The sequence below is a fragment of the Pseudophryne corroboree genome, chromosome 10 (genome assembly GCF_028390025.1).
Source record: "Pseudophryne corroboree isolate aPseCor3 chromosome 10, aPseCor3.hap2, whole genome shotgun sequence".
Classification (NCBI taxonomy): Eukaryota; Metazoa; Chordata; class Amphibia; order Anura; family Myobatrachidae; genus Pseudophryne; species Pseudophryne corroboree.
In genome coordinates, this window is record NC_086453.1 from 66332502 (window position 1) to 66359956 (window position 27455).

Genomic DNA, 27455 nt, shown 5'->3' on the forward strand with positions numbered 1-27455 from the left:
CGGCGATCGTAGTGTGATTGACAGGAAATGGGTGTTACTGGGCGGAAACACGGCGTTTTATGGGCGTGTGGATAAAAACGCTACCGTATCCGGAAAAAACGCAGGAGTGGCCGGAGAAACGGGGGAGTGTCTGGGCGAACGCTGGGTGTGTTTGTGACGTCAAACCAGGAACGACAAGCACTGAACTGATCGCAGATGCCGAGTAAGTCTGAAGCTACTCTGAAACTGCTAAGTAGTTTGGAATCGCAATATTGCGAATACATCGTTCGCAATTTTAAGAAGCTAAGATACACTCCCAGTAGGCGGCGGCTTAGCGTGAGCAACTCTGCTAAAATCCGCTTGCGAGCGAACAACTCGGAATGAGGGCCTGTGCACGGCTTGGATTGTGTGCCTTTGCCACGGAAGATCCTGTGTGTACTCAGGTTACTTCCAGTGGTTATAAAGGAGCCTGATGATTTACAGTATCTTCATTCCAGTCTCCCGTCATTACGGAGCCTCTTCCAGGGGTCAGAACCTGCTGCACCCTAGCTGAGATATTAAAGTGCAGGAATTAGTCCTGCCCGACTTAAAGAAAAATGCTTTTCCAGGACAAAGAATCAGGTATCACCATTCAGTGCATGTGGTGGTAATATAGTACTACAGTAGTCTCTCCAATGTGTAAATTCCACAGAATGAAAGAAAAGGTAATGTACTATACACAGAATCCACTGTAATGGTGCTGTGACTGCCTGCAATGATTATGGCTACAGTACTGTGACTGATCGAACTGTAGCCCTGTTTAGTTTTATTTCTACAGTAATTCACCAGTCAGACCAGACAGAGTAAAACCATCTCAGTGTGTTACAATTTGTCATTTACCCATTTAGCTATTTTTAATGGGTGCTGTAAAGTCTTACTGTAGTTAGAAGGGGAAAGGGGTTTTAGCAGGTAAACAAAATGCCTAATACAAGAACAATCAGTACATGTATTTGCATCACATATTGGTAACTACAAAATCAGAGTATATACTGAGAGGATGCGGTCAAGATCCCGCAGGTCGGAATACCGACACCCGACCGGCACAATCCCGACATATTCTCCCTCTGTGGATGTCCATGACACCCATAGAGGGAGAATAAATTATGTCCGCAGCGTAGTGAGCGCAGCGAGCCCGCAAGGATTTGCGTTGCGTTCGCCCCCCAGTCAGGATTGTGCCGATCGGGATCCCGGTGTCGGTATTCCGACCGCTGGGATTCCGTCCGGTGGTATTGCATACTGATTTCTTACTGAAGTAGATGCATGAAACTGTACCCTAACGTTCCTTATGTGCACTTGGCACTTTTCCGCATTATCGCGGTGTTTAGAACTCACCATTCTCCCTAATGTATGATTGGTGCTCCGACCCCTTTAAGAATTCGTTGTGGCCAGGGGTGGCGATGCAGTCACACCCTTCTCTTCGGTGTTCGTCGTGGACTTGCACATGCGCAGTGTGCTCACTTCCCAGTGTCCACCGTGCCTGTCACCCTGCACATGCGTGAATCCTTTGTAAGGACTTCGGGGACCTGAGGCGAGCGTGGCAGCGCGCATGCGCCTTCTTTCCAGCGAGCCGTGCTGTGTGACCCGGCGCATGCGCGGAAGAGCCCCCAGACACTGTGGCCAGACAATAAAGTTATATTAAAAAAAAAAAAAAAACACACAACAAAGAACTAGTGTGGCAGCGCCAGCCCCGACCTGCCGAACTCACAGAGGGGGAGTAATGAGCGACAAGGCGCGGCCACCCACATCATACATCAGGTTTCCGCCGCCAACACACAGCACAGCGCACCAGACAAAGCGGCCCCATGCGCATTGCATTTGCCTTAAACTCCCGCTGTGAGCCGCATCATACATAACTGTGATGCGGTAACAGCAGGAGTTACCGTGCGCTATATGCAAAAAGCAAATAGCGCATGTTTTTACATCTGTCCCACTATGTGGTTGTCTATTCTGCGTATTAGAAATCTGCCCCCTGCATTAAGCCCTTAGCAGTGACATGGGTGGCAGAGATACTGCATGATTTCACTAGATAGCTCCTTTGTTTAGCCACTACTGCCAATACAAGTCTCAGGTAAACTCTCTTAGCATGCACAGGCAGGTTACTTTCCATAACATGGTCAAAGACGCCAAACGGGATGGTATTGTTATCCTGGCGCTTGGGATGCCAGCAGTCAGAAGACTGACCGTGGAATCCCAACGCACAGAATCCCAACACCTGCTAGTTAAGTATTCTAACCATCCTCTTTTACCCCCCTAACCCTCCTTCCCTGCAGCCTAACCCTCCCCCCTTAATGCTTAATCCTAACTCTGCCTGTTTTGTGCTTAACCATAACCCTCCCTCCCCGCAGATTAACCCTATACTCCCCCCCCCCCCCCACTCCCCCTGCAGCCTAACCCTAACTCTCCCTCTAGTGCTTAAACCTAACCAGCACTGGCATACTTACGTTTGGGATGCCAACAGTCGGGATTCAGGAGCCAGTATTGTAATTGGTCAAGATCTGAACATCGGTTTTCTAACCAGTGTTGGGATTTTGGCATCAGAGTCCTCATACCTGCTAGCTCACAATCGTACCGATTACTGTTGTACCCAGACGTCTCTATCTATACAGACCCTGCTGTAAGTTACTTGAACAGTCCATCTGCCCGCTATTTCACAGAGGGTAGTGTACACTAATTATGTTTGCAAAGGTAGATTATTTCAGACACACTATCAATCTATCTAGTGCTTACATGTTCTTCCTTAAATATACAAATTATTCTAAAGTAAAAAGAAACAATCCACCCACAGCATTGATCACATAATCATGGCATGGGTCACCCGGCGGTGGCACACAATAGGCCTTTTGTAAATTTCAGCTCCAGGCCCATGTGGACCATAATCTGGCACTGGATATGGGGCCTAATTAAGACACGATTGCTGTTGTGCTAAATTGCACAGTGGACGATTATGGAATAACTGCGCATGCATATGCACCACAATGCCCAAACAGCGACAGGATGGTGCTAAAATTTCGATGGCTAGGCATGCGGACGGTGATTGACAGGAAGAGGACGTTTGTGGTGGGTAACTGCCCATTTTCTGGGAGTGTCAGGAAAAACGCAGTCGGTCCCAAACGTTTTCAGGTAGGGTGTATGACGTCAGCTCCGGCCCCGATCAGCCTGATTCTTTCACCTTGTAGTAGTAAGTCCTGGGCTACGCACGGACTGCATAGACTGGATGGTGAGTGAGTTGCGAACGGATTTGCAGCTGGCCAGTGTTTGCAAAGCGTACGCAGACTTGCACGGGGCGGATTTTCACTCTGGCTGGGCGGCGACTATCATATCGCAACCTCTGCAAATGCGCAGAGGAGCGGTCAGGTCTGAATTAGGCCCATGCTCCTTGCAATTTGAGTGGGAGCCAAATGGACAGAGGCCCTAATTCAGCATGAGTTGTAGTTGTGCGACTATTCGCACAACCAAAATTCATTACACTAACATGCGGGGGGCCGCCCAGCACAGGGCAAGGCCGCCCCGCATGCCGGGTCTTCCCCTCGCTAACATGCAAGCACTCGCATGATAAGGGTAACCGCTGCCTATGCAGCCTAGCTGCATAGACAGACGGCGGGCCGCCACGTTTCGGGACACAGTGGCTGCGTGTGATGTCACGCAGGTGCCGCGGCTCTCCCCACAAATAGTCTGGACACGCCTCCGTTGTCCAGACCACGCCCCCCCCCGAAAGTAGAGTGACCATATTATCCCTTTTTCATGGGACGCTTATGGACTACACAGGTTCTGTGGCTGATTAAGTAACCAGCTGAAATGTAGGCTTGAAGTCAGCCAGTCACGGAACCTGTGTAATACATGAGCTTCCCAGGTAAAAGGGATAATATGGTCACTCTACCAAATGGTGCATTGACGCCTACAAAACACTGTGTTGACGCCCTGTTCCCGACCCCCTGCCGGGACTTAGACTGCGATCACATGCATTCGCAGTTTTAAGTCCTCACGCATGCATGCAACAAATAGCGATTTTATCACTTCAGCGATTCATGCTGAATTAGACCCAGAGCACAGGGGCTGTACAAGAAGATGTGTTGCCATGACGATGTGATGGTGATACAGCAGAAGGAAGGAAATGTGTAGCTACCGAGGGGGGGGGGGGGGGGGGGGGGAGGGGAATATGTTGCTATGGGGATGTGATGGTGATACTGCAGAAGGGAGGAAATGTGTAGCTACCACGAGGGAAGGGGAATATGTTGCTATGGGGATGTGATGGTTGTGATGTTAGTGTATTAGAATGCTTAATATTTGTAGACACTCCCTTACTAACATGTGTAAGCCTGAATCTTCAGTGATGGTCCCTGGGACCAGGGAGATGCTGGGAAGTGGGTGGTCCAGTGTGCAGTGTGCCTGGAGTTGGAGGGAATAAACAGCACAGCAGTGAACTCACATGTCTCTGTGTCCTGATGACTGGATTTACAAACATATGAACAAAACATGGTGTCTGAAGAAGTTTAACTTGGACTGCTAGTGCTCTCAGAGTGTGAAAGAATCTTGCAGAAGTCTGTAAGGCTGTGATAATCAGTGTCTGCAAAGCCTGCCATGTGCTCCTCTCTTCAAATAGTGAGTAATCATGGATAAACTAGCTCCTCCAACCGGCATGCTGATGTCTGGTAACTTGTCTGAAAACTGGAAAAGATTTAAGCAAAGGTTTAATATATATCTTGCTGCATGTGGAGCTGATACAGAGGCTGACAAAACGAAGGCATCCATTTTCCTCCATGTGATAGGAGAGGATGTGCTGGACATTTATAATAGTTTTCAGTTTGCTAAGGGGCAGAATATAGTGCTATCTTCTATAATGCAAAAGTTTGAAGATTACTTTGTGCCAAGGAAAAATGTGACATATGAAAGATATAAGTTTTTCACATGTGATCAGAAGTCTGGAGATGGATTTGATCAGTATGTTACAGAGCTGCAATCACTCAGTAAAACCTGTGAGTTTGGTGATTTAAAGGATTCACTGATTAGAGATCGTATTGTCTGTGGAATACCTGATAATGGACTCAGAGAGAGACTGCTGAGAGAGCAAGACCTAACACTAGAAAAGGCAGTGACTATGTGTAGATCTGCAGAAATAACTAGATTTCAAGCCAAAAAGTTACACACGGATGCTGATGCTGCTGTATATGTAGTGCAGAAAACAGAGCAAAGCAAACCTACATTCTCAAGAATGAAGCAGTCTAAGCCACAGTCTAATAAGGAAATGTGTAGTAGATGTGGAAATGCTCACAATCCTAAAATGTGCCCTGCTTATGGTAAAACCTGCATGAAATGTGGTAGACTTAATCACTTTGCGAAATGCTGTAAAATTAAAAGTAAAACAACCAAAGTGCATGCTGTTAAACAGATTAATTATTTGTGGATTGCATTGAACTTTGCAGTGCAGATAAGAAAGAATGGATTGTCCATTTAACTGTGAATGAGATTGTCATTCCCTTTAAGCTTGATACTGGCGCGCAGGTGAATTTAATATAATTTCAATACTATAAGACTTTTACAGTAAAACCTAAAATTCATCCAGCCAAAGTGAAAGTTACAGGGTACACTGGGGAGGAAATTCCTGTGAAAGGTACATGCTTAGTGACACTAAGCAGGGACAACAGTTTAAAATATCTCTACTGATTGTGGATAAAAATGTGCAACCGATTCTAGGATTAAGTTCCTGTGAGAAACTAAGCTTGCTAAAGAAAGTTTTTATGGTGACATCACAAGTAGAAGATGACTGCAAATCGATGTTTACAGAATACAGAGACTTGTTTGAAGGTCTAGGTTGTTTGCCTGGAGAGCATAAAATAAATATAGACATGCAAGTTTCTTCAGTGATACACCCCTGTAGAAAAGTGCTGTTTGCGCTGAGAGAAAAACTGAAACAAGAGTTAAATCGCATGGAAGCCTTGGGTGTGATACAGAAAGTTGATGAGCCTACTGAATGGGTAAGCTCCTTAGTAATTGTTGAAAAGAAAAATGGACAACTCAGAATATGTCTAGACCCCAAAGATTTAAACAAAGCTATTAAGTGAGAACATTTCAAACTACCAACCAGAGATGAAATCATGTCACAATTTGCAGGTGCAAAATGGTTCAGTAAATTGGACGCATCTTCAGGACTCTGGCAAATGAAGCTAGATGAGGCCAGCTCAAAGCTTTGTACATTTAATACACCAGAAGGTCGATACAGATTTCTTAGACTATCATATGGAATATTGTCTGCTCCAGAAATATATCACAAAAAGATACACATGATTTTTGAACATATTCCAGGTGTTGAAACAATGATGGATGACATTATTGTCTGGGGATCTACAAAGGAAAAACATGATTCTAGATTGAGACAAGTAATGGAACTTATCAAGAAAGTGAATCTAAAGCTAAACAAGGACAAATGTGAATTTGGCGTGAATACACTTACCTTTATGGGCGACGTGGTCTCGGATCAAGGTGTAAAACCAGACCCAAGGAAAATATCAGCCATAGTGAACATGGAATGTCCTAACGACAAAGATGACGTCAGAAGATTCCTAGGAATGATTACTTACTTAGGAAAGTTTATTTCTCAACTCACTGAACGAACAGCCTCTCTTAGATGGTTGTTGGACAAAGATAACGAGTGGATGTGGTCACATGAACAAGAAGAAAGTTGGCAAAACTTGAAACAGATTAATACAGAGCAACCAGTGCTAAAATTCTTTGATCCTGCGAAAAGAATAAGAATTTCAGCAGATGCTTCGCAATTTGGCCTAGGCTCAGTGCTGTTACAAGAACATGAGGATACATGGCAACCAGTAATTATGCATCAAGAGCACTGACAAGTGCTGAAACAAGGTGCTCAGATAGAAAAAGAACTTCTAGCGATCACATATGCATGTGAGCGATTTCATCAGTTTGTGTAGGTCAAACATTTACAGTGGAAACTGACCACAAGCCATTGGTCATTACATGACTGTCCCATGAGAATTCAACGAATGCTTATCAGACTACAGAAATATGATGTACACTTGCTGTACTGTCCCGGCAAATACATGTACATTGCTGATACACTTTCTCGTGCTGTGGACAAAAGTGAAGGTTCCAAAAGTCTGATGGATGAAGAGATAGAAGCCTATGTTAATTTGATCGTAGCTTCTCCACCAGTGTCTCTTGCAAGACAAGAACAGATTAGGAAAGAAACTGAGACAGATGACACAATGAAAGTGTTGAAAGATATCATTCTGAAAGGTTGGCCAGCAGAAAAACATGCGTGTCCGCTGTCTATCCATGATTATTGGATGTACCGCAGTGACCTTACAGTTGTCGATGGTATTATTTACAAAGGCAATAGGTTTGTCATACCTGCACGACTAAGAAAAACTATGCTGTGCAAGATACATGAAGGCCACTTAGGAGAAGATAAATGTAAGCGGAGAGCACATGAAGTTATGTATTGGCCAGGAATGAACCAAGACATAGCACAGACTACAGCTACATGTGAATTATGTCTTACGTAAAGACCGAAACAACAAGTCGAGCCACTGAGTCCTCACGCAGTGCCAGAGAGACCGTACCAGAAAGTTAGCGCAGATTTGTTTGATTGTAATGGGAAAACGTACATTGTCGTGACTGATTATTACTCTAACTACCCTGAGGTGAAGAGACTACATACAACTACTAGTAAAGCCGTAATCAATTGCATGAAGTCAATCTTTGCAAGGCATGGTGTTCCTATGGAAGTGTTCACTGACAATGGTCCTCAGTTTTCCAGTGCTGAATTTAGCCAATTTGCTGATGAGTGAGAATTTGTCCATACTACGTCAAGTCCCCACTATCCATTCTCAAATGGGTTGGTGGAAAGTTCAGTAAAAACTGTAAAGAGTCTCATGAAAAAAGCTCAAGAAGGTAAAGAAGATTTCTACAAAGGTCTTTTAATCTACCGCAGTACACCTTTACAGAATGGACTTTCTCCTGCACAAATGCTGATGGGAAGGAGGATTAGAGCAAATCTCCCGATACATGATGAACTGCTTAATACACATAACTCAGCGTTGGTCAGACTGAGTAAGGAACGTCAACAGGCGAAACAGAAACTGTTCCATGACAGGCGAGCAAAAAGCTTATCTGATCTAAAATCGGGTGACCAAGTCCATTACAGAGATCACGAGAAAGGTATTTGGGTGCAGAAAGGTATTGTGCAAGCACAAGTAGCACCAAGATCTTATACTATACGTACAGAGCGTGGAACGGAAGTAAGAAGAAATCGGGTGGATTTAAGATCTCAACCTAACCATAATGAAGACAACATGACTGAAGAATATCCTTCATCTGACATGTATGATGATCCTGATAATGGTGAACAAACCACGATTCTAGAAAGTCCAATATGGTCGATGAAACGTAGACTGTGTATGAAAGACCCAAAAGGGAAATACGCAGACCTGAGAGACTCATTGAAACGTGTTAGATGATGTTCTTAATATGACGTTGTTAATTGTTGCATTGAAGTGTACAGGGCTTATCTTTAAAGAAAAGAGGATGTGATGTTAGTGTATTAGAATGCTTAATATTTGTAGACACTCCCTTACTAACATGTGTAAGCCTGAATCTTCAGTGATGGTCCCTGGGACCAGGGGAATGCTGGGAAGTGGGTGGTCCAGTGTGCAGTGTGCCTGGAGTTGGTGATGAAATAAACAGCACAGCAGTGAACTCACATGTCTCTGTGTCCTGATGACTGGATTTACAAACGTATGAACAAAACAATGGTGATACTGCAGAAGGGAGGAAATGTGTAGCTACCAGGGGGAAGGGGAATGAGTTTGTATGGGGATGTGATGGTGACACTGCAGAAGGGAGGAAATGTGTAGCTACCGCCGGGGGGGGGGGGGGGGGGGGATTAGGAATGTGTTGCTATGGGGATGTGATGGTGATGCTGCAAAGAGAAGGAAATGTGTTGCTACAGGGGGAAAGAAATGTGTTGCTATAGGGATGTGATGGTGATGTTGCAGAGGGGAGGAAAGGGGAATGTGTTGCTATGGGGATGTGATGGTGATGCTGCAGAGGGGAGGAAATGTGTAGCTATTGGCAGAAAGGGGAATATGTTGCCCTGGGGGTGTGATGGTGATGCTGCAGTGGGGAAGAAATGTGTAGCTACAGAGGAAAGAATAATGTGTTGCTATAGGGGTGGGATGGTGATGCTGCAGAGGAAAAGGGGAATGTGTCGCTACGTGGGATGGCAACATTCCCTTAATGGTGCATCCTACTTTGAGGAATTGTACCTTCTCCTGTCTCTAGTCTATAGGGACATTATAACAATGCTGCAAGGCCTTTGTCCACTAGTATAGGACAAGATTGAGAGCTTCCTCTAAAACCAGGGGTTAGAGTGGGATGGAATGGGGCAGAACGGAGTTCTGTACCCTAGAGTTACCTGGGACGCTCATGATTTAAACAGGTTCTGTGGCTGATTAAAACCAGCTGAAATGTAGGCCTGAAGTCAGCCAGCCACAGAACCTGTGTAATACATGAGCGTCAACAAAAGAAAGGGAACGGGCTGTACTATCGGTGCACATAAAGAGAGGTGGTTTGGTTATCACCTCTCCATAAAATGTAACTTTTATTATTATTCTCATAAAAAATAGTGTAGAATGTCTTTATTTAGACTGCAAGTTAAGGCGAAACATAGAGGTTAAAATCAATGACATAAACAAAACATGTAAAAGTGCAATGGAAATTAATGAATGTGAATTAAGATTAAAAATGTGTGTCGAAGGGCGTGGCTTGGCGGGCTGGGGAGAAGGACGTGCCTTAGATCAGCTCCTGCACGGCGTCCGTTAAAAAGATAAAACATCCAGCCGTTTGGCCCACCAGGTTCACCCACGCCACCTGTTCTCCCACTGCTGCGGACGGGGGACTGGAGGAGGCGGGTTGCGGAGCCGGGGGACGCTCAGAGCGTCCTTGCGGGTTGCGGCCCTCTCACCTTCACACAGCCGGGACCTCTAGTGCGCTGGGCGCCGGCCGCGGGTTGCCAAGGCGACGGAGCGGAGCTACCCACCCCGTTCGTGCCCGCGACTGAAGCGCTGTCTCTCCTGCTCGCCAGCGTGTGTTGCCTGGCGATCCAGGTCCTGGCCTCCCCCTGCATACAACCTACATTCGTCCTACAAACACGGAGCCCACACACAGGATCCCTGGGGTTGATTCCTTGGGCAATACATCATCCGGCGGCCATCTTAAGTGTGGGAAACATTACTGGAAAAGCCTGCAATTCTACCATTCTCCTGCCTTCCAAGCTTTGTGGCTGAAGTAAGCGGGTAAGGACAGACGAGTACTCTGTCTTCCCATACCGTGTGCCCCTCAGAGATATTTCTATTCCTGTTTTGTCATTATTGTTTTTTTTTTTTTTTTTTTTTTCTTCACGATACCTCTTCCGCTCTGGGGCTTTGTTTCCACATATAAGCGGCTATTGCTACGGGGTCTATTTTGTTCATCGGACCGGTCCGCAGCGTTTATCCTGAGACTCCATTCAACTACACCGCAGGCTGGCCTATTTGTGCAGCTATAGAAGGAAGGGAAAAATAAGGGCGGAAAAAGAAAAGATAATTTAAGAGAGAAGGAAGGAAAAAAGAAAAAAAACTGCAGACCATCCTTAACGCATAGAGTGGGAGCTCCCCCAGCTGGTGCGCAATTATATTGCAACTACAAGTCTACCTACACCTTTTATACCTTATCATACCCTGCGGATCCCTATACACCATAAGTGTCTCATAATGGATAAGTACATGGCTAAAACTCCCAGAAACCCCCGCGGTTCACAAGCGAATAAAGGCCGGGGCCGAGACAACATCCCTGCAGATAGCCCTCAGTCACCGGCATCTGGTTCTAATAATAGTCCATTGCGATGCTCATCACTTACTACAACAACGGATTCTGCCAAATCCTTCACAACGCATGAGATCACTGACATCTTGGCCTCCCTCTTGGATCAAAAATTGGCCCCATTGAAGGACTCATTGGACTCTGCCCTTACTCAGTTGAATCATCATGACCAACGTTTGTCGGAGGCGGAGCAAAGAATCTCAGACCTTGAGGATGATTTAACAACAGCCAAAACGGCCCTCTCGGAACAGGATAAAATAGTGACGTCCATGCAGGAGAAACTCGAAGATTTAGAGAACAGAAACAGAAGAAGTAATGTGCGCCTTATAGGGCTCCCAGAATCGGTCAAATCATACGAACTGATGAATCTGGTATCTCAATGGCTGCCGAGGGAATTGGGATGTGTATCAGACTCGGAATCAGTGATGATTGAACGTGTTCATCGTATTGGTCCAGACCGACAATCTACCAAAGATAGGCCCAGACCGGTCATCATGAAGTTTTTGAATTACGCTGATAAGGTTCGTCTGCTTGATGCCTATAGAAAACGTTCCTCTCTGAAATACCAGGAATCCAAGATTCTTCTTTTTCAAGACTTCTCATATATGGTGGCTGCAAAGCGACGAGAGTTTTCCCCAGTATGCAAACGCATGTTTGAGATGGAGCTTCGATTTGCACTACTGTATCCTGCGAAACTGAGGGTCACACATTCAGGAAAAACTTACTTCTTCGACACTCCGCAAGCTGCAAGTAATTTTATAGATTCCTTAGCTTCTTCCCGCTCGTCCAGGATGGACGATGCGGATTGACACTACAAAATTGCTTTGTGAAGTCATCTTCTATTTCTTGAACATTCAGGTTACAGTTGATAGTATTTGATTTAAAACGTATTAGATCTATTTCAGGTAGTTTCGTGCCTAGATATGATGTGCTGTGTTGTAGCATTTGTTGGATTCTTTTCGGGACCAACCATCCTATAGAAAATCTTCAGTTCAGTCTTCCTTTTTTCCTCTTTGGCTCACTTGCCCTCTTTTCCTTATTCTTATTCTTTATCTATGACTCACTGATCTCATTTCTTCTCTCTCTTATCATCTTTACTCAACTTTTAAAATGCTCTAGTACTAGATGGCCCTCTGGTTCGAAATCCCTATTGTTCTCATGGTATGATTGTATCCTGCAATGTTCTGTTGGGATGCGACCCAGTCGGAAATCCTCCTGGGTTCATATAATGTTAAAAAGGTTTATTGTAATTGTTGGAATTTTAATTGAGGTTGACACATTTGATGTATCCCTATTAACTGTGATATGTTTATATTCCCCCCTGCTGGTCACTTTTTCATTATCCCCTTCCCCGCTCGCTGGGACGGGAAAGGGCTCATAAAAAGAGAGAGGTTAATTTTATGATTTGGCCTAGGGTTGACATCGGTTAAATGGCTGCGATTATTAATCCCCCTAAAAAGTTAAAAACAGCTCTTAAACTAGTTACTTGGAATGTGGAAGGTTTAAATTCTCCTATAAAGAGAAAGAAAATTCTGACCCACCTAAAACGTTTACGGCCAGATATTGTTTTCTTACAGGAAACGCACTGGAAAATTTCTGACCCTAATGTAGTACGGGATTCATGGATAGGAGACTTCAAAACGGCATCTTACACATCTAAACAACGGGGGGGTCATGATTATTTTTAGTAAATTTCTGGTTTACAATATTAGTGACTGCTTAATAGACCCAGAGGGAAGGTATCTGTTTTTGAAAATAACTGTACATGATATACCTTACACCTTAGCTAATATATATGCTCCCACGGGTACAAACGCTTACTTTTTCACAGAAATCTATGCAAAGTTGCAAAACTGGGCAGAGGGCGCAGTCATTTTGGGCGGGGACTTTAACTGTGTTCAATTGACAGGATTAGACAGAACCATCTCTACAACCGCCCATGGTTCGTTGGCCCCCCCATCGCTATCCCTATTGACCAACTCGATGAGACTATGCGATCCCTGGAGGTGCCAACATCCTGATTCACGTGAGTATACATTTTATTCACATCCCCATCACTCCTCATCCAGATTAGATTATTGGTTGATTTCGGATGCCCTTTTGCAGCAGGTAGTACACTCCCAGATAGATCCCATTCTCCTTTCTGATCATGCTCCGGTGTGGTTCACTATAAAGTTAGACACCCCTATACCACAATCCTACAACTGGAGGTTTCCAGCCTATATGGAAAACTCCTCAGACTTTCGCCTGCATCTTGAACAGGCATTTTTAAATTACAAAACTGATAACATTGAACATGCGGAGGACATAAATCTGTTTTGGGCCGCCTCGAAACCGGTAATACGGGGCCAGATTATGGAGTACGTCTCCAGGAGACGCAAGGCACTTAACATTCACTTAAATGTTCTTAGTCAAACTTTAACAAAAGCTTATAATTTACTTGTTTCACACTACTCACCTGAAAATCGCCAGGCCTACCTTGCAGCTAAACAGCAATATGATGCCCTGTGTACCGAACGGGCGAGTTTCTCTCATGATATCCGTAGGAACAAGTTTTTTAGAACTGGCAATAAATCGGGCCGGTTATTGGCAAACTTAGTTCGGTCGTGCTCTGCTCCTTCACGTATTACTCAATTGTATATTGACCCTGCTTCTACGGTTATGGATACTCCTACTATCTCTGAGGAATTTTTACGCTATTACCAGACTTTATATCAGTCTCCTCCTGATCATCCAGAGGAGGGACTGAGGTTTTTGGAAAGGGCGGGATTGCCAGTACTAACGGAAGGGGAGAGGGAGTCTCTAACGGCACCGGTCCAGGAATCGGAATTATTATCTCTAATCAAATTGTTAAAAAAAGGGAAATCCCCTGGTCCAGATGGGTTTGGGGCAGAGTACTACCGAATGCTTACTACACATTTGACACCACACCTGCTAGCTCTTTTTAATTCATTGTTGCGAGGAAATCCGGCTCCGACCGGCTTCGATGAAGCTAGAATAGTGGTCTTTCCGAAACCGGGAAAGGATCCTAAATATGTACAATCCTATAGACCGATCTCCCTACTGAACCAGGACTTGAAACTTTTTACCAAATTATTAGTGTTTCGACTTCAGCCCATCTTGCAGCGAATTTTACATCCTGCTCAAAATGGGTTTGTCCGAAACAGAACTTCAGTACATAATATACGTACTTTGTTGGCAGCGATACATAGCTCAAATCAATCAGAATGTCGAAAAGCCCTTATAGTCAGTTGTGATGCCGATAAGGCATTTGACCGCGTCTCCTGGTCCCATATACTGCGAGTCCTACAGGCCCAACACTTTGGTACGGAGTTTATCAATGTTTTTAAAACTTTATATGCCACACCCCAAGCATTTATTACGATTAATGGGTTAAATACAAATTCATTTCAGCTACACAGAGGGACGAGACAGGGTTGCCCCCTCTCTCCATTGTTATTTAATTTGGCTTTAGATCCGCTTATACGCACATTTATTAATGAAGAGTCTTGGAAGGGTATTGCAGTGGGCTCTCATACCATAAAAGTATCTGCCTTTGCGGATGATCTTTTACTATACTTCAGCGACCCTATAACATCTTTTCCCTCATTATTGACTACCTTGCGGAATTTCAACTTAATATCAGGATTTTTTATTAATTTCGATAGGACGGAGGCACTGGCGTTAGGTGGAGATGCGAGGGAGGGATGGGATGGTGCTTTCCCATTTAAATGGGCGCATAACTATATAACATATCTTGGTATACGTGTATCATCTAATCCCTCGGAATTGTATTCTTTAAATTTTTCTTATTACATTAATAGGATAATTGAGGACTTTACGAGGTGGCAACATCTGCCGATCTCATATTTGGGTAGATGCCATTTATACAAAATGGTGTCTTTTCCGCGTTTGCTTTATCCGATACAGATGCTCCCATTCTTGTTATCCAAAAAGGATATTCATGCATTAAATAAAGCCATTACAAAATTTATATGGGCGAATAAACGTCCTCGAATTGCACTGTTTAAATTAAAACAACCACCCTCACTTGGGGGAGTCAATCTCCCCTGCCTGGAAGATTATTCTTTAGCGGCTAATTATAGATGTGCCTTGGACTGGATAGGTGATGGGAACAATTTTGTTAACAAGGAACTAGAACAGGCTTTGTTCCCTAGTCATGATTTGCTAAAGATATTGCATTTCCCGAATTCCTCCATATCGCAGGATTTAAAATCAATTCCATTATTATATGCTCCCTACAAGGCATGGCATCACATTAGAAAATGTTCTAAACTCACTCTGACACATTCCCTGTTCCAGCCTTTATTAGGGAATCCGGCTTTTCAGGGAGGGGAGGCAGGTGAGATTATACACAGTTGGCACCTCCAGGGACTCCGCTCATTATTTCAATTCTTAAATGGTGACTGCTCAGCAGTATTATCATTGTCCCAATTACGGGATAGATACCCGACTTTACACTTCCCTTTTTTTGTGTATTTTCAAATGCGTAGCTTTGCAACATCCGTTTTAGCCCACTCACAGTCCACTGATCTCGCTTTTCCACTAGATGGAATAGTACGACGACGTCTAGACTCCCCTCACTCTACATCTTTAATATACACTTATATCAGACGAAAGATTGACTATACTAAAACCACCACGGGCATAGCTAAATGGAAAGATGTCTTTGCGGGAGTAGATATACACACGATTATTAAATGGTCTAATTTGCTCACTAAACAGTTGGTATCTTCCTCGTATGCGGAGATGCATTTGAAAATTCTGCACAGAGCTTATTATACCCCTCGACTGCGGTTCCTTACTGGGGCTGCAGATGACTCTCTATGTTTCAAATGTCGATCCCCTGATGCTGATATTATACATTGTCTATGGTCTTGCCCAGTTATACAATCATTCTGGAATCTAGTACAGATATACATTAAGACCAACTTGGGTATCCCATTTACATTAACAATGGCATGGGCCTTCTGGAACTATATAGAACCCCAAACCCCTGCACTAACCAAGGGTATACGACTGCTCCTGGCTCGCATCACAGCTGCAGCGAAGAAAACAATACTATCCCAATGGATACAAAAAGACCATATCCCTATTTCTCTTATGTTGCCCCGGTTATTGCTCCTATTCCAAATGGATTGGACTGAATGTGCTTTAGACGTCGAATCCCGTGCTGCTGGGTTTTTTGAGATCTGGCTTCCTTTCTTACTCACATTGCCTATTGATACCAAAGAGAATATTTGTAAAGTGGTTAGATTAACAACTTGGTATAATGCAACAACCCTTACTGATGGGTTGCCACCGTTTTAGTTTCTCTAAAAGGGGACTCTCACTGTTTGATATTTACCATTCCACCCTCACTCATTATCATGCTTTGGCGTAGCTGTTATGTATTATTATACTATACTTTATGACCATTGGGGAATTAAATACTTTGCTTTGCAGTATCTTACAATTAAACGTATCGCTGGAATGAACGGACAGGTGTGTCAACCGTCCGACTTTAATGCTTCATATTGTATTATTACATGTGTGTTACATGTCTTCTATTTAATAAACACAATTTGAAAAAAAAATGTGTGTCAGCGTTCTTCATTCTAATGTCCAAAGAAATATAATATTTGTCCCAAATTAAGCCAGTAGTCAGTTATTCTTTAATTTGTCAACATTGTATTTATGGATATTAATTTCACTATATACTCGATGTGAGATTTCTATAATATAGAGGTATGTTGGAAAGTGCAGGTCCTGTTTAGTATTGTGATAATAGTTCAAAGTTCTATAATAGGTCTTAGATCAAAGCAGATAAGTCAATTATTGTTATTTCTAATTGCAGTGCCAGACACCCTGGCCGTCATCCAGCAGGTGATGGTAACACTAATTGCACTGGTGGAATATAGTGCTAGTGAATCTAGTGAGCGTTATTTAGTATATAGTCTACTATGGATGTATAATACACCATCCAAATAATGTATATATATACCTCCTCAGTGAAGGCAATGCACTAGGTCTGATTATACTAGGTGATACACCTTGGAGGATATATACCTTCATTAACTATGTGATAGTTATAATAATCTGGTGCACACACAATTGTTGTCCTTAGAGGAGAAGCACCCTCATTATTTGGGACTGGTGGCACCCTCTTAACTAATCACATTTAAATCCATACGTATAAAGATGATAGGTATATTTCAATTTATATATGATAATGCCTCATTGTGAGGTGTATCACTAGACCAATAAATTATGCACACCTTTTAGATATACAGAGTATGCTATTATAGGAGGATTTATTTTACACATTCATAGAGAACATTAATTCAGATATTGATTTTATGATTGCTCACTATTCGCACACCACAACTGCGTGCTCATTAAGTAATTGTAACTAATGATATTAGGACATTTGTTATGCTCGTCTGCAAGATTCTTCCCAGATGTCATACAGCCTGCATAAATATCTCCTGTGTATATACAGTGTCTCAATACTAGGCTGACATTGTTGCCATCTATTAGCTATTGAAACATTTGTTGCATCCTTATAAGGACAGTTTGCCTTACTCCAGTCATTGCGGACTCATCCTCATATATTATAGATATAAAGATATATCTACTTCACAATACCTAACATTAGATATATGATCTGAGAATCAGACTATTTAGACATTAGACTAGCTTCGAGACTTTAAGGACTAGCCTACCACATCAATTTAAGATATAATAAATCCTTGCCCCTTTTCACTAGCACTTTATTCACAATTATTGGTATTTTTCTGTAATTTTAACATAGGGGGTCTTAATGTATTTTTCTATCCCCTTTTATCACAAGTTTATTTCACATCTCTGGATACCTCACTCATTGTTTAGTAATTTATGCTGACACATTTATCCATTTTGTCTCTAAGGGATAAATTATACCCTTTTGAGATGATCTTATAGTTTTTAGCCATTTATTTTTGTTGCTATCCTCATTCTTTTCATTCTTAGAGGGTTAAATATACCCTTCATCACATCACTGTACAACACTTGATTATCACAGACCTATCACAACCTCACTAATTCCTTTCTTCCTTTGTAACATGTCACGACACACTTACCATCACCACTTATCAAGCTTAAAATCCCCTTAATTGATAAACTATATATGATTAGTTAATAAATGAACGAGTGTCACTCGCAGGAAATAGTCATACTAATATGGAACTGATGATAACTATATTATAATAGTGATGAGGATTGGTTCTGTATATGATAAATGTACTAACAGATATCTTTACAACTGTGAAATAATATTGATATACTTACCTACTATAATCGATCCAATGATCCAGACATTAATATCTTTATTTTTGCTCCCATTTTGAGATGTCATAATATTGATATAATCAACTGCTGGAGATCCTGATCCCATACATGGTACAGGGTTTCTAGAAGTATGGGACATGTATACTTTTTAATGACTTGAATGGGAAAAGGCACATGCTAGGAAGTGGGAATTGTGTGATATCCACTCCAACTGATGTGTCTGATTGAACAGAATTATTGATATCGCCGGGAGGACTTTGGAGACAATATAACATGGAGAATACATGAATATGACTCTACTTATACAGATGACGGGGCGCTAATGAGCAGCAGCGCCCATGACTTCATACAGATAGAATCGCTGTCATGACAACAAGGAAGCCGTATCATTGGCTTAATAAGTCATGTGACCACTGACGGGGCGCCGACGAGCGGTAGCACCCGTGATCTCGTATAGACAACAATCGTTGTCATGGTAATAAGGAAGCCCCATGATTGGTCTAAGAAATCATGTGACTACTGGACGGGCATTGAGATTGGCTAACAGCCACACATGACTAATCGATCCCCTCGGATTGGATAGCGGGGAAAGCTTAAATTATATGCCAGGAGAGGCATTCGGGTTCAAGCCCTGACGAAGCTGTCAGAGTAATGGCGGAACACGCGTGTGGGCAGCGTGTGTTCAGCGTCTTCCTATGTCCAAACCTAAGCATTGAAATAATGATTAGCCAGTTAACAATTCAGTAAATGTAATCGAATTTAGGTATTGCTGTAAAGTGCAGGCAGATAATTAGATCATAGTAGTAAGAGAACTGTTTAGTACTACAGGTTGAGTATCCCTTATCCAAAATGCTTGGGACCAGAGGTTTTTTGGATATCGGATTTTTCCGTATTTTGGAATAATTAGATACCATAATGAGATGTCATGGTGATGGGACCTCAATCTAAGCACAGAATGCATTTATGTTACATACACACCTTATACACACAGCCTGAAGGTAATTTTAGCCAATATTTTTTATAACATTGTGCATTAAACAAAGTGTGTCTACATTCACACAATTCATTTATGTTTCATATACACCTTATATACACTGCCTAAAGGTCAATTAATACAATATTAATAACTTTGTGTATTAAACAAAGTTTGTGTACATTAAGCTATCAAAAAACAAAGGTTTCACTATCTCACTCTCACTCAAAAAAGTCCGTATTTCGGAATATTCCGTATTTCGGAATATTTGGATATGGGATACTCAACCTGTATATGGATTGCCAAGTGCTTAGATAATAAGTGGCGAATCGATGGCAACAAAGATAATAGGTGCATTATACACTAATGTGAGGAGCATATGACCACTGTGAAACATCCGTGGTAATACTGTCCTTATAAGGATGCAACAAATGTTTCAATAGCTAATAGATGGCAACAATGTCAGCCTAGTATTGAGACACTGTATATACATAGGAGATATTTATGCAGGCTGTATGACATCTGGGAAGAATCTTGCAGACGAGCATAACAAATGTCCTAATATCATTAGTTACAATTACTTAATGAGCACGCAGTTGTGGTGTGCGAATAGTGAGCAATAATAAAATCAATATCTGAATTAATGTTCTCTATGAATGTGTAGAATAAATCCTCCTATAATAGCATACTCTGTATATCTAAAAGGTGTGCATAATTTATTGGTATAGTGATACACCTCACAATGAGGCATAATCATATATAAATTGAAATTTACCTATCATCTTTATACGTGTGGATTTAAATGTGATTAGTTAAGAGGGTGCCACCAGTCCCAAATAATGAGGGTGCTTCTCCTCTAAGGACAACAATTGTGTGTGCACCAGATTATTATAACTATCACATAGTTAATGAAGGTATATATCCTCCAAGGTGTATCACCTAGTATAATCAGACCTAGTGCATTGCCTTCACTGAGGAGGTATATATATACATTATTTGGATGGTGTATTATACATCCATAGTAGACTATATACTAAATAACGCTCACTAGATTCACTAGCACTATATTCCACCAGTGCAATTAGTGTTACCGTCACCTGCTGGATGACGGCCAGGGTGTCTGGCACTGCAATTAGAAATAACAATAATTGACTTATTTGCTTTGATCTAAGACCTATTATAGAACTTTGAACTATTATCACAATACTAAACAGGACCTGCACTTTCCAACATACCTCTATATTATAGAAATCTCACATCGAGTATATAGTGAAATTAATATCCATAAATACAATGTGGACAAATTAAAGAATAACTGACTACTGGCTTAATTTGGGACAAATATTATATTTCTTTGGACATTAGAATGAAGAACGCTGACACACATTTTTAATCTTAATTCACATTCATTAATTTCCATTGCACTTTTACATGTTTTGTTTATGTCATTGATTTTAACCTCTATGTTTCGCCTTAACTTGCAGTCTAAATAAAGACATTCTACACTATTTTTTATGAGAATAATAATAAAAGTTAAATTTTATGGAGAGGTGATAACCAAACCACCTCTCTTTATGTGCACCGATCGTACAGCCCTTTCCCTTTCTTTTGTTGGCATTCACTTTAGCTGTAGTTGGTAGCACCCCCATGATAAATGGTAATTACCAATAACTTATAGGGGTCTTATTAGGAACCTTTGTTTCAAATTCTTATCCAGTTAATTGTGTGTGTGCAGATACATCCCTATTCCTAATACATGAGCGTCCCAGATAAAAGGGATAATATGGTCACTCTATAGTAACCTGCAATTGTAGGCGGAATGGGCTCACAAAGAGTGACACTAGCAGCATCAGAAGATTAGGCTGATGCTGCTAGTGTCACTGTCAGGCTGCAGCCGGCTCCCCCTCCACAGGTCCCGGCGGCTCCATGGTCCTCCTCTGCCTGCGCCCTCCTGGTACTCACACTGTGTCTGTCGGCCTGTTTCCTGGAGTTAGACAGGAAGATTAGCTTCTGGAGGAACATGGGGGCTGCTGGTGGGACACAGGGGCAGGGAGCTACTGGAGGGGCACAGGTAGGGTGCTGCTGAAGAGACATGGGTGGTGAGCTACTAAAGGGGCAGATGGGGTGATGAGCTTCTGAACAGACACAAGTAGAAAGGCGATTTGCTGATGAGATACTGGAGCAGGTAGGTGCTGGAGGGACACAGGGGCAGTGAGATCCTGGTGGACACAGGGGCAGTGAGATGCTGGGGACACAGGGGCAGTAAGATGCTGGGGTACACAGGGGGAGTGAGATGGTGGAGGGACACAGGGGCAGTGAGATGCTGGAGGGACAGAGGGGCAGTGAGATGCTGGGGGACACAGGGTGTTATGTTCAATGTACTCGGAACCCGAGAGACAGGGTGGCAAAAGATGATCTTCGAGTACAGAAACGTGATGCTGCAGTTCGAGCAGAGATTTGCTGCAACCCCTAAAGAAAAAAATGACAGGCGTTATTGTAAGCAAACCCAGCCAGGGGAAGATAATCCTACCAATAGTTCTGAAGCTTGGCAGTATAAAGACACAGATATTGCTTCAGCGATTGATTCACACGCTCCATCTGCCCGTTGGACTGTGGATGGTATCCTGAGGTTAAACTGAGTTTCATGTTTAACAAAGCACAGAAGAGCTTCCAGAAACGGGCAATAAACTGCGGTCCCCGGTCCGATACAATATCCACGGGTAATCCATGGAGCCTGAAAACATGGTGGAGGAACAAGACTGCCAAAACCTGAGCAGACGGCAATTGGGGTAAAGCAATGAAATGGGCCATCTTGCTAAAATGTCCCGCTACACCACCATCGCTAACAGTACCCCCCCCTTAAGGGACCCCTACACCCGGGTTTATGAGGAAATTCCCCCCAAAAAGGCTTTTTTAGCTTAGGGACATGCAAATCCTTGTCCCACACCCAAGATCTTTCCTCTGGGCCATACCCCTTCCAATGGACCAGAAAACAGAGGTGACCACGGGAAAATTTGGAATCCAAAACCTTCTCTACCAAGAACTCCTGTTGGCCCTGAACATCCACAGGGGGGCTACCCCAAATGATTTTCTGAGGAAATTTCCTGGAAAGAACACATGGCTTGAGCAGAGAACAATGAAAGGTGTTGGAAATTTTAAGTGACTTTGATAACTGCAGCCAAAAAGCAACCGGATTGACCTTTTTGATAATAAGAAATGGCCTGATAAATCTAGGTCCCAATTTAGCCGAAGGTTGTCTGAGCTTGATGTTACTGGTTTACAACCTCACCTTGTCTCCCACCTTAAAGGTGCTTGGACGTCGGAACCTATCCGAAAAAAATTTCTCCCGTTAGGCAGCTTTCTTAAGAGCAAGGTATACCTTCTTCCAAATAGCTCTGAGGCGGGAAGTTAAGGCCAAGGAAGAAGATGGACAATTAAGAGTAAAGAAACTGGCTCTAGGATGAAAGCCCAGGACCGAAAAGAACGGGGACACCTTGGTGGATGAATGACAGGCGTCATTGTAAGCAAACTCGGCCAGGGGAAGATAATCCGACCAATCGTTCTGAAGCTTGGCAGTATAAAGATGCAGATATTGCTTCAGCGATTGATTCACACGCTCCAGCTGCCCGTTGGACTGTGGATGGTATCCTGAGGTTAAACTGAGTTTCATGTTTAACGAAGCGCAGAAGAGCTTCCAGAAACGGGCAATAAACTGCGGTCCCCGGTCCGATTCAATATCCACGGGTAATCCATGGAGCCTGAAAACATGGTGGAGGAACAAGACTGCCAAAACCTGAGCAGACGTCAATCTGGGTAAAGCAATGAAATGGGCCATCTTGCTAAAGTGATCTATGACCACCCAGATCACTTGAAAACCAGAAGAGAGTGGAAGATCCACCACAAAATCTATGGAAATGTGTGACCATGGCCTGACTGGAATAGCTAGAGGCATGAGCTGTCCAACGGGCAGAGACAAGGACACCTTGTGCCTAGCAAAATCTTGAAAGGAGACAACAAACTCCCTAACATCCTTGGAAAGATTAGGCCACCACACCGAGTGAGAGAATAACTCCAACGTTTTAGCAATACCAGGATGGCCAGCAACCTTGTTATCGTGAAACTCGGCAAGGACACTGCCTCTCAAGAATTCTGGAACAAAGAGACGACCAACAGGAGTATTACTGGGAGCCTGCTGCTGAACCTGAACTGTGTGTGTAGATCCTGTGTAAGGCCGGTCCGGATTGAGGATGCTGGGATAATAGGAGTAGCAGGAGAATGGTTATCGTGAGCAGGAAAAAAAAACAGCGTGACAGGGCATCGCCTTGGTGTTCTTAGAACCGGGCCTGTAAGTGATGATGAAACAGCGCCCAGCGAGCCTGCCAGGAATTAAGCCGTTTAGCAGACTCAATGTACTGTAAATTCTTGTGGTCTGTAAATATAGTGACAGTATGCTTTGCTCCCTCAAGCCAGTGCCTCCACTCCTCAAAAGCCCACTTGACCATTAACAATTCTCTATTACCAACATCATAGTTGGTCTCTGCAGAGGAGCATTTTTTGGACATGAAAGCACAAGGATGTAACACCAATGACTCGGGGTCTTCTTGAGACAGAATAGCTCCCACCCCAACCTCAGAAGCATCTACCTCAATAATAAAAGGAAGATCGGGGTTGGCGTGTCTGAGGACAGGAGCTGAGACAATGGCCTGTTTCAGAGTCTGGAAGGCATGCTCGGCTTGAGGCGACCACTTAGAAGGATCAGCTCCTTTTTTAGTCAATGCCACAATAGGAGCAACCAACTCGGAAAAAGCATGAATAAAACATCTATAATAATTGGCAAAACCCAAAATCCTTTGAATAGCCTTCAAGTTAGTGGGTTGAGCCCAATTCAAGACTGCCTGGAGTTTCTTAGGTTCCATAAAAAAACCCCTCTGGAGAAATAATATAGCCTAAAAAGGACACCTCAGTAATGTGGAAATCACATTTCTCCAATTTGGCATACAAGTGATTCTCTTGCAATTTATTAAGCACTTGCCCACATGGAGAAAATGCTGTTCCGGAGACTCAGAATAAATTAAGATGTCATCCAAATAAACTACCACGAATCTCCCCAGGAAGTCACGGAGGACATCATTTATAAGATCCTGAAACACTGCAGGAGCGTTAGACAGACCGAACGGCATCACAAGATATTCGTAGTGTCCGGACTGTGTACTAAAAGCCGTCTTCCACTCATCCCCAGATCTTATTCGGATGAGGTTATATGCCCCTCTAAAATCGATTTTAGAAAAAATGACCGCGGTGCAGAGCTGATCGAACAACACAGAAATTAAAGGTAAGGGGTTGGTGTTTTTGACAGAAATCTTATTCAGGGCCCGGTAATCTATGCACGGCCTAAGAGATTCATCTTTTTTTTTCAACAAAAAAAACCCTGCACTCAAAGGGGATTTCGAGGGCCTAATAAACCCCTTTTTTAGACTTTCCTGTCCAGACAGTGCATAGAGTCCCCCTTTTGGCAAAGTAGCACCAGGAACGAGGTCAATGGTGCAGTCATATGAACGGTGGGGTGGAAGGACGTCCGCATTACCCTTGGAAAACACATCTGCGTAGTCCTCGTATACCGAGGGAATAAGTTACGAAACAATGACCGCGACCCGTACCGGTCGAGAAATACACCTCTTAGAACAGTTGGAACCCCACCGTGAAATTTCCACAGATTGCCAATCAATGGTTGGATTATGGAGGGACAGCCAGGGGTGACCTAAGACTAGAGGCATGGCTGGACAATGGGTGTGAAGGAATTCAATCCTCTCGGAATGTAATGCACCCACAGTCAACAGTAATGGTGGGGTCTGATGGGTAATTACCCCGTTAGAGAGAGGGCCACCACCCAGACCGCGCATGGTAATTGGTCTATCAAGCTGGAGCTGCGGAACTCCCACAGCTTGAACCCAATTAAGACCCATAAAGTTCCCAGCAGCTCCGCTATCAATAAATGCTGAAACAAAAGAACTCTGACCTCCTGACGACATTTCGGCAGGAACTAACAAGGAATCATGTGAGGAGACTAATTGAAGACCAAAGTGAACCCCCTCACTTTTCACTTGGTCAGAGGGTTTCCCTGCTTATTTGGGCAGCTGCGCACAATATGTCCCTTGCCGCTACAGTATAAGCAGAGCCCTACATTCAACCTTCTGGTTCTCTCCTCAGAGGACAATCAGAACAGACCCACTTGCATGGGTTCTTCAACGTCCTGAGGGAGAGCATACACACAGGGACTAGGCCTAAAACTAGCCCCTCTTTCAGTCCTCCACTCTCGTAGACGGCGAACGATCTTAATAGCAAGCTCCATGAGCTTATCCAAAGTCTCCGGAGCTGGGTACTGAATGAGACTATCCTTGATCACTTCTGACAAGCCGAGGCAAAACTGACTGCGCAGAGCAGGATCATTCCAGCTACAGTCGTTCGACCAACGGCAAAACTCAGTACAATACGCCTCAGCTGGATTTTGACCCTGTCTTAACGCACGTAAATGGCTCTCCGCAGATGCTTCCCTATCCAGATCATCATACAACAGGCCTAATGACTTAAAACAGGCATCCACCATGAGTAATGCTGTATCATCGGGTTTTAGACCAAAGGCCCAAGTTTGTGGGTCCCCCTGAAGTAAAGACACAATGATGCCCACTCGCTGGGATTCTGTACCTGAGGACCGGGGCCTTAAGCAAAAGTAAAGTTTACAGCTCTCCCGAAAATTAAAAAAATCTTTTCGGTTGCCCGAAAAGTGGTTGGGGAGATTCATCTTGGGTTCAGTGGCTACACTCGGGGAAGTTCGCAAAAGATCCTCCTGAGCCCTCACCCGAAGGGTAAGGTCCTGCACCATCCGAGTGAGATTCTGAATCTGACTGGCCAATACCTGGCTGGGATTCTGTCCTTGCACTGATGGATTCATGAGGACAGAATTTCAAGGCCGGTGATAATGTTATATTCAATGTACTCAGAACCCGAGAGACAGGGTGGCAAAAGATGATCTCCGAGTACAGAAACGTGATGCTGCAGTTCGAGCTGAGATTTGCAGTAACCCCTAACGAAAAACCCTGACTCCGTTGTCTCTCCCTAGTGGCAGTCAACGCCTGCGAGACTATGGTTTCTTGGGCCCACGGCAGCCGCGTTTGAACGGGCGAATTAGGTCTGCCCGAACTCCGATGCCCCCGGTCTTAGTTGGTGACAAGGCGTTAACCGAGACAGAGAGAGATCAAGGGGAAAACTAACTAAGACAGACACAAAAGAGATAGGGAAAACCAATGAAAAACAATAAACCAATTTATGTGTGGCGCGGCCGCCAAGAAAAACCGTAACCAAAATACGCTGCCCAAATACCGAATACGAATCCGTCGTAGTTCGGTAAAGACAACAGTGGTGGAACCTCCGCAGAACACAAAAAAGCAAAAGATAAGAATAATACGGCCAAAGCCATAACACCGGAAAATGTGCATGTAGAAGGAACAGGACCCAAAGGCTGAAGATTCAGGATCTCTGGGCTTGGAAGACTGGATCAGATTCCCAGGACCAGGCTCCGGACACCAGAACATAGGATGCAGGAACGAACTGGCTGCACAGGAACACTCCAGAGGCAGGACACAGCTCCACAGGAAGCTATCATCGGCGGGGCAGCCTTGGTCTGGCTCCTACAAAAAGCCCTGCAGACCAATCAGGCTGCCCAGCCCCCGGATCTTAATTGAGCCAGCTGTCCCTGTGCGAGCGGCGCACAGCGTCCCGGCTGCTTAGCAACCACCGGGACCGCTGTGCAGAGCGGCCGCCTGGCATCCCTGGTTGCCATGCAACCAGCTGCGGACGGGGAGCCAAAGGCTGAAGTGAAGTGCCGGCCCCGCTGCCTAGCAACGTCCGGGAGCTGCTGCGTCCCGCTACACCACCACCGCTAACACAGGGGCAGTGAGATGCTGCGTCCCGCTACACCACCACCGCTAACACAGGGGCAGAGGATGAGGTGAGCTTCTGGAGAGACACAGGTAGTGGGGGTGAGCTTCTGAAGGGATACAGGAGCAGGTAGCTGCTGGAGGGCAGGGCAGTCGAGAGCCGAGCTGGGCCCAGGTACTTTTCAAGGGGCGTGGCCTTATCACAGGAGGTGTGGTCATGTACCCTTAGAAAAAAATATTGGAAAAATAGTATTTTAAGCACCTCCATGGCCACGCTGCAGCCCAGTACAAAGCAGCGAGTGCAGAGCTGCTGCTGCCAGGTA